Source organism: Octopus bimaculoides, chromosome 1 (genome assembly GCF_001194135.2).
Source record: "Octopus bimaculoides isolate UCB-OBI-ISO-001 chromosome 1, ASM119413v2, whole genome shotgun sequence".
NCBI lineage: Eukaryota > Metazoa > Mollusca > Cephalopoda > Octopoda > Octopodidae > Octopus > Octopus bimaculoides.
This window is the reverse complement of record NC_068981.1, coordinates 94712476-94720487: the sequence shown is the minus strand read 5'-3', so window position 1 is coordinate 94720487 and position 8012 is coordinate 94712476. Positions and strand designations below refer to the sequence as shown.

At 38.2% G+C, this 8012-nt stretch overlaps 2 non-coding genes across 2 annotated transcripts; both read left to right on the top strand.

Annotated features, from left to right (window-relative positions):
* Positions 1–859: 859 nt before the first annotated feature.
* Positions 860–931, top strand: Trnac-gca (transfer RNA cysteine (anticodon GCA)). Its single transcript has one exon. It is a non-coding gene; the product is annotated as a tRNA-Cys (tRNA).
* Positions 932–4803: 3872 nt separating this feature from the next.
* Positions 4804–4876, top strand: Trnat-ugu (transfer RNA threonine (anticodon UGU)). Its single transcript has one exon. It is a non-coding gene; the product is annotated as a tRNA-Thr (tRNA).
* The last annotated feature ends 3136 nt before the right edge of the window (positions 4877–8012 follow it).

Below are 8012 nucleotides of genomic sequence, written 5' to 3'. Positions count from 1 at the left end.
GGGCGGAAGTCTTGCCGCATGTCGTCCGTCTTTGCGTTTTGAGTTCAAATTCCATCGAAGTCGACTTTGCTTTTCATTCTTTCGGGGTCGATGAAGTAAGTACCGGTTGAACACTGGAATCAATGTAATCGACTAGCTCCTTCTTCGAAAATGTCAGGCTTTGTGCCAAGTTTAGAAAGAATGATTGATGTTGGTATTATTACTAGACATGCAACATGTACAATTTCGAAAACTAAGTAGGGGACAGAAGACGCAAACTAAACACTAAAGACAACTATATTCTCCCTTGGATTCCGAAATGCGTATGTAAATATAATAGTCAAAACGTTCGGATGTGTATCAATTTTTGTTTCGCTTCAGCCAACATAGAGACGTCTGCAATATAATATCCAGAATTATTTATTTTACCAAGCATAATAAATACTTCTGTGAGACTAAACAACAAACATATCTACTTAAATAATATTAGAAAATAAATAGATATTAAATATGTATTAAACAATCTTAATTTTGCATGAAAACATAGGTTAGATGTGTGAGTGTGTGTGTGTGTATTTACTTTTGCAAATATCCTAAAATATATAAATAATATGACGCGCGCGCATACCCACACATTCATATACGAACAGCAATAAAGAATTAAACAAACTATTTACATGGAACAAAAACCTAGAATCGATATAAAACGTGTAAATTTGATCATTCTCGCAAACATTCCAACATTCTCAGATCCAAATTAAGTACTAGCATTTATTGATTTATTTTTAACGCGATATTTATAACTTTTTATATCAGCATGTTTAAAGAAATAACATCATCACGCAATAAATACAGTTATTTTGGTCAGCAATGGGCAGCTGGGGATATAGCTCAGTGGTAGAGCATTCGACTGCAGATCGAGAGGTCCCCGGTTCAATCCCGGGTGTCCCCTGTGATATAAATAATTTTGCTTTAATTTTTTTCTGTGAGAATTTAAAATTGTTTTAGGAATTATTTCGTGTATCCCTGAGCTGAGTAGCAGAAGAAATTTATTATTTTTAAAAATATCTTCAGGAGTGGCTGTGTGGTTAGTAGCTTGCTTACCAACCACATGCTTGTGGGTTCAGTCCCACTGCGTGACATCTTGGGCAAGCGTCTTCTACTATAGCCCCGGGCCAATTAAAGCCTTGTGAGTGGATTTGGTAGACGGAAACTGAAACAAGCCTATCGTGTGTGTGTGTATATTTGTGTCTATTTGTTTCCCCACCATCACTTGATAACCGATGTTATTAGCGGTTCGGCAAAAGGATCCGATAAAATAAGCACTAGGCTTACAAAGAATAAGTCCTGGGGTCTATTTGTTTGACTAAAGGCGGTGCTGCAGCATGGCCGCAGTCAAATGACTGAAACAAGTAAAAGAATAAAAGAATTATAAGCGCAGGCGTGACTGTGTGGTAAGAAGCTTGCTTCTCAACCACTTGATTCCAGGTTCAGTCCCACTGCGTAGTACCTTGGGCAAGTGTCTTCTACTATAGCTTCGGGCCGACCAAAGCCTTGTGAGTGCATTTGGTAGACGGAAACTGAAAGAAGTCCGTTGGGGTTGAAGAAATTGATCCCAGAACTTATTCTTTGTATGCCTAGTACTTATTCTAGCGCTCTCTTTTACCGAACCGCTAGGTTACAAGGGCATAAACACACCAACATCAGTTGTCAAGTGATGGCAGTGGTAGTGGTGGGGGACAAACCCAGACACACAAACATATACATATATATTTGACGGGCTTCTTTCAGTTTCCGTCGACCAAATCCACTCACAGAGTTTGGTCGGGCCGAGGTTATAGCAGAAGACACTCGCCTAAGGTGCCATGCAGTGGGACTGAACCCGGAACAATGTGGTTGGAGAGCAAGCTTCTTACCACACAGTCACGCCTGCGCCTATATACATACATACATGCATACATACATATATATATATGTGCGTGTGTGTGGTGTGTGTGTGTGTGTGTGTGTGCATGCGCGCGCGTTTCTCCCCGCTACCCACCACCTTACAACCGGTGCTTGTGTGTTTACGTCCTCGTAACATTAGCGGTTTGACTAAAGAGACAGGTAGAATAAGTATCAGGCTTTAAAAAAAAATAATAAGTACTATGGTCGATTCATTCAACCAAAATTCTTCAAGTTTGTGTCCCTGTATGGCCGCAGTTTAAAGCCTTAAACAAGTAAAAGATAAATGATAAAATGATAAACCCAGTCATTCGTTCTTTTCGTTTGTTTAATATTAGGGTCGGAGATAAAGCAGCAGTTCTCAGCCGTTTTTAACATAACACTACCTTTCACTGAACGACGTTCCACAAAAGCCCACCCTTCATGTTTCGGAGATAAAAAAGAAAACAGCAGATTATCTTAAAGAAACAGAAGCTAATTTGGTACACTGGTTTGGCACACTGCATGTTAGTGAACATCACTAAGACAAGTGAAGAACTTTAAGTTTCTCAAAGCTGTATTCACGAGTCAAGGGAAGCGAAAGGCTGAATTGGAAGCTAGAATTGCAGATGTTGGCACCAGTGGCGGCTCGTGTATAGGAACTGCAGAATTGTAACACCCCTTATCTCCACTCAATATTATCGATAACATTCAATATAATGAGTCCTTTTTTCTTTAATTCTTTCTTTATACTTGCACATTATATAATCCTTAAGCTTAATGTCAATAGCCATCTCCTAGTTTATGAAAAAATACAAAAATCCTTGAATAGAACTGTGCGCTTCACAGTTTCAGCAACGCGGAATTTGGCTGCTGCGCGCATGCTCACATGTCCGAGATAGGAAGTTTCACAGTAGGGAGAGAGAGTACAGCGTGAACGACAGTGCTGGGTGAAAAGTAGTGTTTCTTTTTACCTCTGCGTGTGTTGTGCTTAAAAACGTGTTTATATTCTTGAATGTGACAAAGTGTAGAATTAGATTATTATCCTGCTTCCAGCTTCAGTGTTGCTACCAGGATTTGAAAAATGGGGCACATTCCACCCCACCTAATTTTGTGATTTAGGGGGGATCTTTGAAAAACAAGGGGGAATTCGTGGCGGTGTTCAGCGAGCAAACTAAACACACTACCCGGCAATGGCTAAAATGCGAACCGATCAAGTTTATGTCTAAATTTTCTTTTTATATGTTTGTTTCCATTGACACAATATTAAAACAATGGCTAAACATTTTCTGAAGCAGCACCCCCACTAATTTTATCTACGAGCCGCCACTGCTCTTGACTCATTGCTGACACTCGGTTGTGTACGCTCTATGACAGAACACAGTCGAATAGCAGTCGATTGTAAATTGAAAAGTTCCAATTTCAATCCATGTTGTTACATTCATTATAATGTAGTGAAACCACCTCTCTCACGGTTATATATTAACAAATGCGAGCGTAGCAGAAAGCAACCCTTTCCCGCCTTGCTGTTGTCCATCACATGACTGACTATTATTTAAACGGCAAGTGTCTCTATCCCGTTCGCCCCAGGACGCAAACCGACCAACCGTAGCCAAGGCTGTATTCCTCTAACATATTTACACTTTTATTGCAGTGGTCCTTCAGTTTTTCAAAGCCCTGTAAAAGAACTGGGAAAGTTGGGCCTCCAATTTTCGCGACACCCTTAAAGCCAGGAATTTTTCAGCATCTCCTTGTAGATAGATAGATAGATAAATAGATAGATAGATACATACATACATACATGCAAACATACATACATACATACACAATGGGCTTCCACGCAGTTTCAGTCAACGAAATTCGCTCACAAGACATTGGTTAACCTTGGGTTATAATAGAAGACATTTGCCCAAGGTGTCACACAATGGGACTGAGCCCGAAACCAAGTGGTTTCAAAGCGAGTTTCTTAACCACATAGCCATGTCTACACCTATAAGAGAGAAAAATGAACTGATGGGCATAAAATGCATTTGTGTCAGCTCAAATGCACTGTAAATAAATTTCTGGACATAATAGTCTCGGGCCCTGGGATACATAAGGCTGTTTACCTAATTTTTGCGTGTCATCACTGGCTCGGAAACGAAATTTATTTAGGAGAAGTAAACCCAGGTCCGATTTTTTTTTACGAGCTAGCTCTTATCGTCTTTTTCATTTATTTCTGGGGTTTTTTTTTCTGTTCTTTGTGAAGAAACCTAACTTTTTTACAGATCACTTTTTACGCAGTTTTCAAAACCTGACAGAAGTAAGTAGGGGTGCAAATTTTGATATTGAACTCCGCAAAAAATTCTAGAAGCTGCGCTTGCACCCCACGCACCCTCTGTTCCCGGGCAAGAAATTTTAGATGCGCTTCCACCCTCTGCAATTCTGTTCCAGGGCAAAAAAACTGTAGGGGATTCACTTGCACCCTCTGCACTCCCAGTTCCTGAGCAAAAACATTTTAGGTGGTGTGCTTGCACTCTTTGATCCCGGGCCCATGTATGGCGCATAAATAACCGAGATTACCCCACCCCCACCCCCTTGTACAGGATGCCAGTCCGTAGTTGGGTTCTCATTTACAGTTGAATGGTAATCGAAACCACGTTCTTATGATCGTGAGTGCAATACCACAATCGCCTTCAGCGAACGGATCGTGTTGAGAATTTAAAAAAAAACAAAAAAAAAAAACTACTCAGAAGCCAACACAGTCATAATGTCTGAAAGAATAATAGGAAGTGGGTGGAATGAAAACAGGAGAAAGAATGTGAAAAAATATGTAGTCAATAGAAATATTTCAAGTTAACTGACGGCCTACTTATAGTTAGTTAATAAATATTTATAGAAAATACCCAGTCTACAGCATCTGCCTCCATAGCTCAGTGGTTAGAGCACTGGTCTTGTAAACCAGGGGTCGTGAGTTCGATCCTCACTGGGGGCTGGGATGAACCTTTTTTTTTTTCATTTTTGTTTCTACGTTGACACTGGAAATTTCGTAGTGGGAGTAACATTTAATATATTGAACAAAATGATAAAGTTTCACGTCTCATGTTAAGAAGCAAATTACTAATATCTCATTTTTTAAACTTTTTTTTTCACGCATTGGATAGCGACTATCCTGGGGCACTGCCTTGGAGGTGAACCAGCATGGCCGCTGGGTTTTAGTCGAACAAATTGATTCCAACTACTTATTTTTATAGCTTGGTACTTATTCTCTTGATCCCTTATGCCGAACTGGTGGAGGACAAACACACACATTCACACGTGTGTGTGTGTACAACGGGTTTCTTTCGGTTCCCGTCTGTCAAATCCACTCACAAAGCTCTAGTCAACCCCAAGCTAGAATAGAACCCATCCAGGTTGTCATGCAGTGGGTCAGAACTCGGAATCATATGGCTGGGGGGGGGGGGTGAAACATCTTAACACACAGCCACGTCTGTGATTTTGAAAAATATGGAACCCTTCAAGAATTCACGTGTCATCTTTGATCAAAAGAAAGGGAGAAATTTAATGAAATTATAATTGATTTAAAAATTGAATAGCAGGTATATAGTGTGTCTTCAAGATTTTCGATTGACAGAGAATATATCTAGATTTCAGTAAAAATCATTCACTGATTAGGCAATTTAGAATAACGATATGGCGAAATTTCTCTGGAAAGCTTTACGCAAGGACACCATAGAGCTCTAAATCAATACGAACATAATTTAGTGAGTAAAATAATTTCTTATAAGAATCTAATACCCATAATGAAAAGAAAACTCATTACCGTTAGTTATAATTCTTTATAAAAGCAGGGAGAAAACCATTAAAATTAAAATTTTAATCAGGTTGTAACTTACCAGATGCATTCTCTGACTTTAATAACAGTTATCTGTATTATGCGGCTGGCTCGGACCATTCTACCTCTTCCACGCCAGAAGTCCTGATCGAGCGGTGGAGACATGAATGTTTGCCTTAGGTTTTAGACACAATAATTTTTCCTTAGCTGAAATATCTCATCTGCTCATGCCACCACTTCAGATGATAGCAGTAGTTCGCATCTGCTAAATTATCTAGTTCGGATCCATGTAGCCATCATACTTCTCGAACAAGAAATTGGTGACTGACATTTAAACCACATAAAAGTTTTGGGTATTCATATTTTGACGGAAATTCTGTATTTCAAGATCTTTGCCGTTTAACTTAAACGAATATTTCATACAGCAAAATTATGTGCAAAACTCATAGATGGAATGAAAATTTTTCTACAATATCCAACTGAATTAAAATTGGAACGAACATTTTCCCATCATATCATTTATCAGCCATTCGAATAAATTTGTAAGTTCAAAACATAGTTTACAGTAATACTAAACAAAAAAGACACATGTCCAAACACCAGTGTCCCAGAATGTCTTGCGCCAATGAGACGAGAGTGTTGAGCATACTATTGTCTAAAAAATTGCGCCCAGCATATTTTGTGTCAGAACCTGCCTAGACGTATTAAAGATAAATATGCAAATATTCCTTCTTGAACAAAAAGAGGTCATTATTTTCATTTTTTCTAGTTCCTGTTTTCCCGGTATAAGTAGAAGTTAAGGGAAATGAATATGACAATTGAGAGTAAATTCAAATCTACTGCAGGCACTTCGTTATGTCTGCTTTACATGTCTAAGTGTTCGATTCCCTACTTTAATAGATATTAACACCCTTGTAATAGATAGAACTCTGTCAAGGATGAGATGTTTCTCCCATCACTTAACGCTTTTGCAGCCAAAGTTGCAGTTTCTATGAGTTAATCATTTATTTCGATTTTAATATGAGTTACTTAGTGATAAAACCGTTAGCACTTATGGAAAGCATATCTGGCATTACCACCTTATACGGCAGCCTTAACCTTGTCTGAAATTCTAGAGTCCCTTCAGAATCGTTTGACATCCAACATATCGTCTCACAATCGCCTCCATTGATGTTCATATGAAAGGGGTAGACTTTTGCTTTGATGCCTGCAATGTTTCTCACTGCTAGTAAAACTCGCCAAATATATTTAGTATCCTTTCAAGTTTACCGTTTTGAAAACAGCATGTCTGTACAGCAGATAGATTTCTCTTTTGAGAGTATGTTCAAACTTGCAGTTGATTTGACACAGGAAAAGAATCATTGGACATTGTACTCATATATAATTTCCAACCAGTTCATGTCTCACTTCAGATACACTGTTTTCAAAACTTTGAATCTGCTTTTTTTATGTTGATTATATTAAGTATTTTCCAGCATTCGACTACTCGAGTTAATTTCAAACAGTCACCAACGTTGCCGTTGCTTTCATTCCTGCTACTGTCGCTGTTTTTCTTGAAGTTATTCACGTAATTTATACCGCTACCACTGCTCTCAATGTGGCTTTAATTGCTGCTGCGCTTTTACTTTATAGTATATGAATATTGATGCAATCTCTAACCTTTACACTTAAAGCCTGTACTAGAGGAAGTGATACTCTTGGTGTTGGTTTTACTATTGCAGCTTTGTTACTGATGACTTTCTCACTTAGAGGAAGTGATCTGGCATCAGTTGATCTCTTTCTATCACAGCTCTCTTCACCTTTTATTACAACTCTCACGGTAGAGCTAATACGAATACTGCTGCCTTTAGTTTTTCCCGATAGCCATGCAATTAACATAAACTTCTCTTTTAAATATCGCTGTAAACCTTTCCTCATTTGAAATTCAAATTTAGCTCTCATACCAACAAATCTTCAAAATGTAACCTTTAGATTACAACTCACAGTTTCTTACTATAATAGTATTTGAAATTACTGAGGACACAGAAAAACCGAAAAACTATCAGTTTTCATTCACTGGAAGTCTGTAACACTAATGAGGATTAGGAGTGTCAGATTGGATTGCAAAGACGCAATCTTTTCAGAGTTGAACGTTACTGATTTTTCTTATTTTATTTCGGCTACTTGGTACTTAAAAATTGTGACTTTCTGAAGTTAGAATCCTATTGAATATCATATTAAATTACCAATTAAGTAAAACAGAACCAACCTAAACGCAATATATATATACATATATATATATATATATATATATATA